Below are 13917 nucleotides of genomic sequence, written 5' to 3'. Positions count from 1 at the left end.
ATATATATATATATATATATATATATATATATATATATATAAACTAAGGTACACTCGAAGAGTGGTGGGTTTTTCGGTCAAAGTGGAGAAATAAAAGACAAAGACGATGGCTACTTCATCTATTTATTGAAGACGTTTCGCTTTCTGCTCAGAAAGCATCATCAGTTCATCTAAAAAGAACAATATGAAACCAAACATCCATAGAGAAGTTATAACCAAAGTGTGTTACCTTACAAAGACATGTAGCAGTCAGTGATGTAAAAAATATGAAAAAGCTTACAAAGCTGGACATTCAGAGTTAACGTTGTATATAACAATTAATTGAAACTAGGTAAAGTTTGCAATTTGACAAAATTAGCACAGCAAAAGAACATGTGATAAAAATACGCGGTATATTCAAAGAATGTGATAAATTTGGTTGACAACTTGTCGTTAAAAAACCAAGCAGTGAAAGGAAAAGGTGGTTAAGATCACCATTTAACCCTACAGTGATTGATCTGTCAACAAAGATTTTAAATCCCTGGTACATAGAACTCTTCTCATTTTGTTGAAATTTGCTCTAGCCTTTTCTATTCTTATTTTTATCTCCTGATTGTAATCATTTGTGGAGTTAATCATTGTTCCCAGGTATGCATATTTGTCCACTCGTTCGACGTTGATATTTCTTTATGTTAACGAAAATTAAGTAATAATATTTATTATTTATGGAGAGGATACTCGTATCTTTTGATTATTGTTTATATTTTTGTGTTATACGTTTGCGAAAACTTATTACACGTATTTATCCAAATGTCCATGTGCTTATATTACGACGGTAACCTAAGATCGTTTAGTAATACATTCATTTTCCTTTATTCTAAAGCAAAACTAAATAATATAATTAAATATTTAGATTATTTGTGTAAACAATACTCCTCACTTTTAATTAAATATATTTTTGTAATATACACATTTGCAAAAACTTATTGACATCATACTTTGGTGCAGGCAATCATGTCTTTCAACGACAAGAGGTCACTAAACGGGAATGATCTAAAAGCTCTTGTAAATCAAGTAGCAATGGAGCTGGAATCAGATAATGCAGAAAATTAGTGTCTGTCTGAATTTGAAGGAGACTCAGATGCTGAGGATTTTCTTCCACTATCAAGTTGTCGTAGCAGCGTTTTGTCATCAAATTTGGTTGAAAACATCCATGCGCCATCGTCTAGTCATCCGAATAATGTTCCTTCAGGCAGTCATTTGAATGATTGTCATTCAGATGATGAAATAGAGAGCACGTTCGATGATTCCGATGCAGATCCAACATTCGATCCATGTTTGGCAAATAAACAAAAGAAAATGACTGGTAATTGTGTTCCATCTGATAGTGAAGATGAAGAAGAAGCTGAATCCAGAAATGATACAGAAAATGTTGCTGTTCCTTTACTGTTTAGTTTTGTTTGGTCAAAAAGGGAACAGTCCCAATTGTTGTATTCAACTTTTGACTTTAGTGAAAGAGTCCGACATTGTAACGTAAACATAAATGTGGACAATGCTACACCTATAACATATTTTAGTATATTTTTTGATGAATCATTTTGCCAAAACGTAGTTGATGAATCCAATTTATATGCTAGTTAGGCAAATATCTCATTGAATATAGACAAAGATGAGCTTAGTGCATTTTTCGGTATTCTTATTATTATGCGATTCCATTCTTTGCCAAGCATTAAATCCTGCTGGTTAAATGATATTAATTTTCATGTAGATAGAATTACCAGCGTTTTTACTTTGAACCGGTTTTTAAAAATGTTACGTTATTTTCATGTAAATGATAATACAACAATGTCTGTTCCTGGATCCCAAAATTTTGATAAGCTATACAAAATTCGACCAATTGTACAGCACCTGAAGGATAAATTTGTAACAACCTTCTCTCCATCCAGATACATTTCAATCGATGAGATTGGCTTCAAAGGGAGAATGACACTGAAGCAGTACGAGGCTTCTTCAAAGTATGGGCAGTAGCGTGCGCAGAAACTGGATATCTACTTGATTTCCAAATTTATCAGGGCAAATCTGAAAGGGACTCAAATACTATGCTAGGAGAAAGCGTTGTTTTAAATTTTGCAAGCCATTTTGAAAGCAAGGGCTATTGCTTTTACTTTGACAGCTTCTTCTCAACAATTCCATTATTTCAAAAATTACTGGATAAAAAACATTTTACGTGTGGAACAATACGACAGACAAGAAAACATTTTCCCAAGGAATATTTATGTCTAGATAAAAGACTCAAAATGAATGAATCTGATTCAGTTTGTTCCGCTGATCTTTCTGTATGCAAATGGAAAGATAGAGGTGTCAAATGTTTATCAGTTATTAGTAATATACATAACTTCCAAGAAAATACAGATGTACTGCGAACTGGCAAGAAGGGAGTTCGACAGAAAGTACTTTGTCCTTTTTCGATCTCAGACTATAACAAGTATATGGGTGGTGTAGATTTATTTGACCAGTACTGTTCATCTTATTCCGTTTTATGGAAATCTCGTAGATGGTGGATAAAATTTTTCTTTTATTTACTAGATGCTTCTATTGTAAACAGTTATTAACTATATAAAGAAAACATTTTAAAATTTAAAGGAAAAAATAAAAAACCCATGAGCCATTTGCAGTATTTCTTCATTTTCATGTACAAAACGTTCAGGTCCCCCCTCAAAAAAGCGAATGTTCACGATAATATAGGGCACCTTCCTATAAAAGGAACATATCGTCGATGTGTCGGTTGTAGTGCACAAAAAATACAAAAAGGTCAAATATCTGCAAAAACTGGAATGTAGCTCTGTGTAAATCTTATTTTGAACCATATCACAATAAGTAGAGGTGTATTTTGTTGATTTACTGTGCTCATTTAGGTTTACAATTAACTTATATGTTGTTCAATTTTACATAAACATATTATTTAATAAATGGTAGCAATGTTTACCAGTGATTTCTTTTAATTCCTTGTTGCCCGTAAGTATCCCCGGTAGCTATGTTGACCATTACTTTAAGTAAACTACACAAAGCTAGGAGTTAGTTGGATTTTTTAAAGTATTTTTCTTATACTATTCATATCTATTACAATAGGTTTTACCTATGAAATTTAAAAAAACACAAAAAAAAGTTCTGCTACTTAAAGGGTTAATAAAGAAAGTTTAAAAATTCTAAACCGAAAATATGTTTTTATTAATAAGATAAGATATTTGATAAACGGTTTAGTTCAGTTAAAAAATTGAATTTGATGCACTTATACCGTTTTTGCACCAAAACATTTTTTCATATGGTTTATATAAGGAAAAGTAAATAAATACAAAAAGTAAAGTTTTAAAACATTCATATTTTTGGAAGTACCATTAAGATACAGTAGAAGTATGTACTTACAGCTACATTTTCAACAACAAAAAATTACTCGTAGTCAGAACTAATCACATCGTCTTCGTTTTTATTTTCTTCTGTAACTGGATCAACTGCACTCGGTCGCGGCTCTATTGCTTCTTCTGATGTGTGAATCTTTTGTTATTTTTATCTTTTGTCGTCGCTCCCTCGTGTTTCATATTCGTATAGAATGCATGGTACACTGGAGGCATATAATCCAAAAGAGTTTGCAGATTTTTCCATTTTTCAAGCTAATTGGCACTGCACTTATGTGAAGTTGAGTAAAAGTTTCATTAATAGAAAGCGATGGCCGTCAATATAAGTTGGACCCACATAAACATTTTAGGAATGTATAGAAATCTGTATCTTTTTTTGGATTTTTTATAAGCTTATTAAGTTCTTCAAACGAAAAAAACATTTCCTTTGTCATGTTTTGAACTATAAATTTTTTGCAAGAACTTGCGATTACTTTTCTCCAGTGGTCGGGAATAAAGACTTGAGGATTTCTTTTTTTGGCTTTTTCTGTCTTCTTTTCCTATCACATCCCATAAAGTGTGACCTGGCCCATCTTTCTTTCACTAAATACCTAAATAACTTGCAAATATTTTTATTTTCACCTCTGCCCCCCCCCCCCCACACGAGTTGCTGTAGGCTATTACTTTATTAACAGTGAACGGTAGGGATTTAAAAAAGTGCACAAGGCACGTCCCTATCTCCTGTGAATCCCTGCCAGACACAGTTTCATCCCATGTGTACATGTGAACTGCACGAGTGAGTAAATTATGGACGCAAAAATTGTACTTCCATAGTTGTCTTAGATAAAATACCTTTGATGTAGTAAGTAATGGCGTGGTCAACGTTTGCTGCAGATCGAAACATATTACCACTGCATGCTTCGAAGTTTTGTTGCTTTTAATATCCAATTCTTTCATACTACATGCCTTTTGCGCCTTTCTTTGATGCAGTTCTAAAGACACTGTAGCATTTTGAATACTAATTTCGTTTCCAGAATTTTTTACAATATCCTGCAAGCTGTCGCACTTTGAGCAGGTGTCACTGTGGAGCTTGTGAAATCGCAAAGTAAATTCACTGTTAAAAATTCACACTTAAAATTAAAAATTTAACGACTAGCTTATTATTTTCGTTACAATATTATTTATATAATAAGTACATCTTTGTAACGCAAAGATCTGGGGAAAGATATCGGGTATTTAAGTTATTTTTACGAGAATAGTGGCTTTTGTATCTCGAGTACATATTTATATGATGAATTACAGTCTCTCGAGTATTTCTTTTTTTCCCCTTTTATCAGACTCTGTTCTACCAAATCTATCAGTTTTTTCACATACCTACTGTAGTAACCGTCTATTACTAATATCAAACGTTTGGAAGAAAAATGCTTTACACACTCACTTATTAGCATGGTTTTTGCAGAAAAATTTCGATGTTTTGTAGATCCTTGATTCCTTCTAGCGACTTCTTCCTTTTTATGCAAGACGATAAATATGCTGTTTGCAAGTCGTAACTAGGAAGCTTATAAAATTTATCAAATAGAGCTTGTCTGTCTACCTCAGAAATAATTTCGTTACACTTAAACCTGCATGTATGATCAAAAGGTCTTAATTGCTTACTTTGATGGATGACGTTCTTTTTTTCATTTCCTTTCCAGGCGCTGATATTCCTTTTTCGTTTTCTTGTTTTACTTGGCATGACATGTCTAGATTTACTAGTACTGCTTGACTCTGACAGTACAGATTCTTCTGAGGAATGTACTAAATCATCATTTTCTGGTCGATACTCTTCATATTCTTCCATTTTATAAGGATCTAACTCGGATTCATAGGCATCTAAAAAAAAAAAACGGGAACATAACCACAAAATTAAAGCTGAGATTATTAATTTTGATCTTACCCTCTTTGCTGCTACTAGGCATCTTCAAAATACAAGGCAATAAATATATTTCGCTTTATATAACGTACATCTACAATTCTGTACAAAAAAGCTTTGTTAACACACAACATCAATGAAAAACCCACTAGCCGCAAGGAGTACGTTGAACAGTCTGCTAGAAAATGTTGAGTGCACAAACGGTACAAGCGATATTATACCCGTTTTGCTCCAACAACTATACAGGAATTGTTAAGTGGGCTTATCTACCAATTAATAGATGGCATGAGGGGTAACTAAACACGCTTATATCGTTTTTCCTTTGAAAGAACATACATTCCCATTCAAAATTAAATGTTAGAAGAAATTTTTCATACAAACAAGGTATTTACTTTGATAAATATGTATATTGTACCTTACAACGATTGTAGTAACTAAAATACTGTCCAAAAAATTTCTGTAATATTTATTATATTATATAATGATAGTTAGCGGGAACATAAATTATTTCTCAGTGCATTTTCTTCTATGAATAAGGTTAATTCTACACACACATATTGTACAGCTGGTTCCTAAAAAAACTGATACGACTCTTAAAACGCATTTTGTAAAAAATTGAGCAGTGTATTTTGAAGGATAAATACTATTATTTACATACTGTCACTGTCACTGCCAAATCTAAAAAATTGTAAGATAACTTATTCTGTTCAACCTCAACAACTGGCTCCACGTGCTAGCAAATAACTAAAAGCAAGAATTGTAACGAAGTTAGAAGATGGTTGGTCTATATCTGCCGTAGCGAACCATTTTGACGTAAACAGTTTTTAATATTAATAAAATATGGATAGAACAAGAAACTCTCGAAAGAAAGCAAGGAAGACCAAAAATATCTACCGCTCATGAAGATCGTGCGCTTTTGGAGAGATTAGAAGAGAGTCCTTTTGAAGATGCGAAAACTGCAAGAATTATGTCACAGTTTCCGGGAAGAAAGACAACAACTTGGCGCAGAATTAAAGCATCGCATCTTAGGTACCGAACTGCAGCAAAAAAACAAGCTCTTACACCACAACAGAAGCAATCAAGACATATTTGCTTTAAACCATCAGCTACAAAATCAAGATTTTTGGGACAGGGTAATATTTACAGATGAGAAAATTTTTCAATCTTCTAAAAAGGGCAAAATTGGGCTGTATAGACCAGATAATAATAGATTTAATCCTCTATATGTTGATAGACATCGAGCAGTTGGTCATTTTAGCGCCAATGTATGGGGATGGATTTCATCTAGAGGAATGGGAATAGTATTGATGACTGGTTTGTTAGGCAGACTTATCTGAATATTCTAGAAACATCATGTTTCCCAGTGTAGAACAGTTGTATTCAGAAAATAATTTTATCTTCCAACAACATAATTGTCCTGTTCACACTGCAAATATAATAAACCAGTAGTTCCAGAATAACAACATCGAAACCTTACCATAGCCCAGCTACAGTTCAGATTTAAACCCCGAGAATGTGTAGGGCGTTATTATAAAACGGTTGTATCGGCGTAATTTTATACCTCAAAATGCTGAAGAGCGGTGTCACGGTATACAACAGGTGTGGGAAGAGCTTTTTGAAGAAAACAATTTCATAGTTCCTTTCACGCAGATGGATCGAAGACTACAAGCTGTTATCAATGATGATGGAGATATTACACAATGTTAATTTTATTTTTACATACCTAAATTTAGTATAGTTTTGGTCTTCCAGCCCATGGCTTTCTTTCGAGAATTTCTTGTTCCCTCCATTTTTTATTAATAGAAAAACTGTGGTTCTGCTTATATTAAAATGTTTTGCTGCCTCTGATAGTTATCTTTTAATTTGGTTATAATTGTTGCTTTAATATATTGTTGAGTTAAGTCGTTTGTTTTATACCTTAATAATAATAAAAATAACAACATCCCTATTTATTTGAACCAGAAATGCTCATAAACCATCTTACTAAGGACGAAAAAATGCGCACCTGGATTGGTAAACCTCTTCACGGGCGACATCCTAAGAAGGTCAGACAAGACCACGTCGACAATAAAGCGTCGAACTATTGGCTAACTTCAGGAAAGCTGTTCCCTGAAACAGAGGGTTCATTACTCGCCATTCAGGATCAGGTTATACCAACCAAAAATTACCTAAATATATCGTCAAAGACCCTCAGGTCCAAAATGACAAATGCCGATATGGATGTCAAGCTCAAGAAACCATCCAACACCTTACCGGAGGCTGCCAGGCATTTGCTGCAACTGAATATAAGGAACGGCACGACTCAGTAGGAAAGATCCTTCATCAAGAGATAGCCATCAAACTGGGACTTCTCCAAACAAACCATCTCCCATATTATCAATACGTTCCTGACAGTATACTTGAGAATGATAACTACAAGCTATACTGGGACCGCACTGTGCTCACAGACCAAACAGTGGCACATAATAGACCAGATCTCATACTAGTTAATAAACTAAAGAGACAAACAACACTAATTGATGTGGCGATACCCAACAACAATAATCTTCGTGTTAAACAAAACGAAAAGATCGCCAAATACAGGGATCTGGAAATTCAAATACGAAGACAGTGGAGAATGGAAAGTACCCGGACAATACCCATTATTCTCTCTACTACTGGAGTTATTTCGAAGAAGCTCCTAGAAAACATAAGAAAGCTAGGTCTGAATGAACATCTCTACAAGAGCATGCAGAAAGCTGTACTTCTCTCAACGTCCAGATGTGTACGAAAATTTTTGGGAGATACTCCAGCATACCAAGTCACCTAGTGCTCGATAACACGGAAAGAGTCCCACCAGAGCTCAATCCTATATGATACCGTAGTTATCTGGGATGAGTGATTTTTCCCCTTAGAGGGAGTGTGAGCCGTATGGCTAAATCTGGAAAAACAACCCCATTTTATGTAAAAATTATCATTTATAACTCTTTATAAAATGCGGAATTCAAAATAATTATTACAATTTATCAATTAACATATGTAATCAATTGTTTGTTGTTTGTTTATCTTATTTATCTGTTATAATAAATATAATATAATGTCAGATCAATCAAATACACTGCTCAAAATGATCAAATCTTACTAAAAGTCGTATCAGTTTTTATAGGAACCAGCTGTACATAGAACACTTAAATCATAATGTAAGGAACATATTTTATATATTAATGTATATTTCTAAATAAATTGCTGTTCACGCTACTAGTCAAGTGTTTTATTCAACCACACCATTTAACACCATCCTTCTTTACCAGGACTAGTACTGAAAACTATTTAATGGTTGATTTACCAATGATTTGATATTTTTTTATCTGATTGGATGAGTATCTACCTGTAGGACTGTAGCATGCATCAGTCCTCTTTATGATAGCATGGCATGATAATCATTGAAAGCTCAGTTTTTTAAGTTGGTGGGTTTGTTTATGCAAATTGGTTATATTTTGGATGCAATGCTAATGTAATTGTTTCTCCACACTGTATAGTACCAGAGTTCTGTTTTATATAGTAACATTTCTCGTTAAAAGTGCTAATATTTTTATATTTCTTATTCTTATTAAATTAAAAGTGTCTAAGCAGGCTCTGTAACGCAGACAATTTTTATTGTTTTGGAACCAAACTTTCTCCAAATAATGAGTTGGCATTTAGGCTACCCATTCATATTTTTATAAAATTTTAGATACCAACGGTTAAAATGTTAAGATGGTTTACCCTTCGACAGGATTTGTGTGGCAACATGTCCCTAGATTGGGCATGTTGTCACACAAATCGTCTGTAGGTATCCGTATCTGTCAGTATTGCTGATTAGCGTTTTTGTAGCTAAACTAAACAACTCTAAAGAGTCCTCCACATTCTCTAATAAATGATTTTTCTCCACTTTACCTTTGCACGCTGCCATTATGTGACCTTTTTTACCACACTTTTTGCAAGTAAAATGTTTAAATTTACACTTACTAAAGGTGTGATTTGTTTTATTACAGTAATTACACTTTACCTCTGCCTTCTCTTCTGATTCTCCACCATTTTCTTTCTTTTCCACTCCGGGTACCACTTTTTTAATTTGTTGAAATCTATTAATCTCAACTTTGTTACCTTAATGCTGCTTCCTTATTGAAAGTAATTTTCAAAAAATCTTGCAAACTTTTTGAAGGACTTTTTTCACAAAGCCTATTTAGTATTGGCCCTGGCCTCATGCCTACCACAAATTTATTTTGGACCCGGTATAACAATTTGTCACCAAAATCGCATTGTGCCGCCTGGTTTTTAATTTTCAGATACCAATCGTTAACTGACTCTTGTCCTTGTCTTAACAAGTCAAAAATTATCCTCCTTCGATACACTGACAATCTAGGCTTAAAATGAGTACTTAAAAAGTTCATTAGAGTTTCAAAATCTTTCTCCTTGGGCTTCTCTGGGTTACATAGGTCTCTTAAAACTTTATAAACCTCCTCACTTAGTGATGTGATTAAAACAGCAACCCTTCTCGATTCCTCAATCAAATTCGCACCAAAATATTGTTCTAAACGTTCCTCAAACACTTCAAAATCGTCACCCTGTTTAAAAATGGCTACTGAAGGTACACCGCCTGTATTTACTACGTTAATAATTGGTTGGTATCCGCTGGCACTATCTTCATTTCTAGACATTGTGAACTATGTAAATGTTTTTTCTTCAAAATATCTGTTCAATTATTTTTCCCGCCGCCAAATAATTGTTATGTAGTAATAATAAATGGTAGATGGCTCAAATAAACATATATTTCAAAAGAATGTTTTACAAAACATGTGCCTTTTATAAAACTGCTAATTAATTGAATTATAGAGTAGGTACAGTTTTCAATACTCAATCAATATTTTGATATAAAAATTTTGCCAATTACTGAGTGCCAATGATTGAGTATAGACTGACAATAACCAGAATATAACTGCCAATAATTAGGAAATGTGTATAATGTCTGAAATAACTTATTTTTGCATTATTTTCCTGAATATTTATAATAAAATGACATTTAATTTGTGTTAAGTAATAACAGTCCATTATAAAAACATTCAAAATATCCCCCTATGATGTTACCTATATTAGCAAATCTAATGTTTAAACAACTCTTTTCCTTAAAGTGCCAATAACTGGGTGGTTTACCCTGTGTTGAGGATATTTATTATTGCCAAAAATTTAAAGAGGAAAATAAAAAAACAAACACGAACACTTTAAAAATTCTTTTATTTACTAAAAAGTGGTGGTAAAACTTCGTTACTTAGATCTCAGTCTGTCGATGCTTTATTTCAACTGTTTGATATTTTCGAAAATTCGTATTAGTTACATTGCTTACAATTATGTTAAAAATTGTGCATGATGTGTTATCTATAAAAATAACTCGGTACACCTTCGAAATTATATTATTGCTACATGAAAGAGCCATTATAATCAAGACAAATCTGGAGTTTGATTCTTTATAATAATTATGAGCGATAACGAAAAAAAAAACAACATTAGTGAATAATTGGTCATAAAAAATAAAATATTTATTTTGTATTTTTTTATATTTCTTTCTATTGTATTTACTTAAATACAACTAAAACATATTTGAAAGTGTGGAAAAAATTACAAATGTCCCAAAACTAGACACAATAAGGAAAACCGGGAAAATAAATAAAGAAAAGATCATAGAATTATACTCCACTTAGAAAGTATCCGGAATTGTATGTTTGTAGCTACTTTGAATTTATTTCTGTTTTTTATAACACTCTAAAACAAAAATAATGTTTCATAGACTCAAATAATGCTTTATAATCATCATAATCATCGCCCAGCCCTTTACGTCCACTGCTGGAGATAAGCCTCCCTCATTTTTGTCCTTTGTGCTCTATCTTGAGCACTTTTCATCCAATTTCTTGAAATTTTCTTGAGATCATCCGTCCAACGCGTAGGAAGTCTTTCTCTACTTCTTTTGTCTAACCTCTGCCTCCACTCGAGCAACCTCTTCGTCAACCTTTCATCACTGATTCGGGTGACCTGTCCGGCACAGTTCCATTTCAGTGTGGCAATTCGAGAAATTACATCGGTAACTCCTGTTCTTCGTCTCAAGTCTTCATTTTTAACTCAGGCACGAAGTGATATACTCAGCATTGACCTTTCAATTTTCCTCTGAACTATTTGCAGCGTTTTAGAAGTTGTAGCTGTCAATGTCAAAGTTTCGGCACCATAGGTCATTACAGATAACACACATTGGCCAAACATTTTATGTTTTATTAACAGTATGTTTTATTAAATTGGTATATCGCTTTTAAAGATGTCTTTGAGTTTCCCATAGGCTGCCCACTCTATGTTTATTCTTCTTCGTAGTTCGCATGTTTGGTTGTCTCTTGTGATCTTTATTTCGTGTTCAAAGTATATGTATTTTTACACCAGCTCTACTTCGTTGTCTCCAATATTGATATTTCCACTAGGTACTAGGTTTGTCATGAATTTGATTTTGGTTTATTTTAAGATCCACACCGGCAAACACTAACTGAAGTTCCTGTAGCATTGTACCGGGTTTCTCATTATATTTTGACCCCCACTTATTTTCCTTAATTTCGGGAATACAAAAAAAAGTTTCAAATAAAAGTTGTATTATTTTATCTGAACATGCTTACAAATTTGAACAATGATCCTAATTACTTTTATAACATTTTATGGACAAATGAATCAAATTTTTCAACTTCAGGCATTTTTAATAGAAGAAATAGGTATTCGTGGGAACAGAAAAATAATAGAATAAGAAAAATTAAGCAAATAAAAACTCAAGAAGAAAATCAATAAATGTGTGGTGCGGAATATTTCAAAACATAATAGTTGGACCATTGTTTTATGATTATAAATTAACTGGGAAATCATATTTGGACACAGTCATTACAGAAGTGGATGAGTTATTAAATCAAAATTATACACAAAATCAAATAAATAGTATGATATGGCAACAAGATAGAGCACCGCCACATAATATCGTAGCCGTTCAAGAACATTTAAATAATCAATTTAATGTGTGGATCGGCAATAAGGGTACCATTACATGGCCACGAAATAGTCCGGACTTAACACCATGTGATAGCTTTTTATGGGGGTTTTTAAAAGAAAAGGTGTATTTTGATTCAAATACAAATATTAACACTATCACGGCAAAAGTTCGCGCGGAAATTGAAAATTTAAATGGTCATAATAACACAATATCTGACGCATTAGAAAATTTGAGACGAAGATATTACTTGTACATTGATAACAATGGGGGGAACTTTGAGCATCTATTGTAATCTTAAATTATTTTATCTTAAATGTAGTATTGTATCTTAAATGTACTATTGTAAGTCATTAATTTTGTTGTCTTTCTAAATATATTTTTTTCTTATCTTAGTATAGTATAGTAGTACCATACGCCATTATAGAACAAAACTAATGCTACACTATGTTATATATTTGTAATCAGGAAATGCAGGGCTACTCAAAACTATAAAATAATACAGGGTGTCCCATTTGAAATATTGAAGATGCATTTTATTGGGCACTCCCTGTATACAAAATTTGGTCTGTTGCTACACTGTTGGTCGGTACAGATAAAATAATACAACTTTTATTTGAAACTTTTTTTTGTATTCCCGAAATTAAGGAAAATAAGTGGGGGGTCAAAATATATTGAGAAACCCTGTACATATCTCCTTGAGGTTGTCCTAGAACAAAACTATGTCGTCTGCAAATGTCAAATTTGTTAATCTTCTACCGTCAACGTTCAGGCTTTTCTCTTCTCAGTTAAGGTTTTTACAAGCATATTCTAGTACTGCGGTAAACAGTTTAGGTGATAGGGTATCACCCTGTCGGACTCCTCTGCCGATTGGGATATGATCCGTGTTTTTATGTAGTTTTACCGACATAGTTGCGTTCTTGTATGTATTGTAAATTAACCTTGTATATCGGTAGTCAATGCGGCATACTTGTAGTGCTTCCAGGATTTTGTCAAATTCTACCGTGTCAAAGGCTTTTTTCAAAGTTTTTTCTCAAGACTATTCGTTACTATTCTTGTAAGGAGTTTGTATAGGTAACTAAGAACCCTTATAGGTCTGTAGTTTTCTAATTCATGGAGACATTCTTTTTTTGTACAATACCTCTGCATTGTGCCATTTGTTGGGTATATTACTGTCCAAGAGGCACATGTTAAAAAGGTTTTTTATTTTCTTAAGTAGGTAAGTGCCTCCGATTTTGATTGCCTCAGTAACTACACAATCTTCTCCTGGAGATTTGTTATTCTTAGCTTTTCTTGGGGCTAGTTTTATTTCGTCTATTATGATTTCCGGTAGTAGTTCTGATCCTTGGTTGACAATGCCCTTTTTCCTTGTTAATATTTCTGGTACTTGATCTTCTCTGTGCTATTTGCTTTATGTTAGCTTGTGTATAACAATTTGTAGAAGTCTTCAACTATTTTGAGGGTTTCCTCTCTGTTGGTTGTAAGATGACCTTTTTTATCTTTAATCTTCATTATCTGATTTGTCCCCGTTCTTAGTCTTTTTCTCAATACATTCATACTTCTATTGTTCTCAATGGTATGTTTGATTTGTATATATATATATATAT

Source organism: Diabrotica undecimpunctata, chromosome 1 (genome assembly GCF_040954645.1).
Source record: "Diabrotica undecimpunctata isolate CICGRU chromosome 1, icDiaUnde3, whole genome shotgun sequence".
NCBI classification, from domain to species: Eukaryota; Metazoa; Arthropoda; class Insecta; order Coleoptera; family Chrysomelidae; genus Diabrotica; species Diabrotica undecimpunctata.
The sequence above is the reverse complement of the archived record's forward strand: the minus strand, read 5'-3'. Positions refer to the sequence as shown.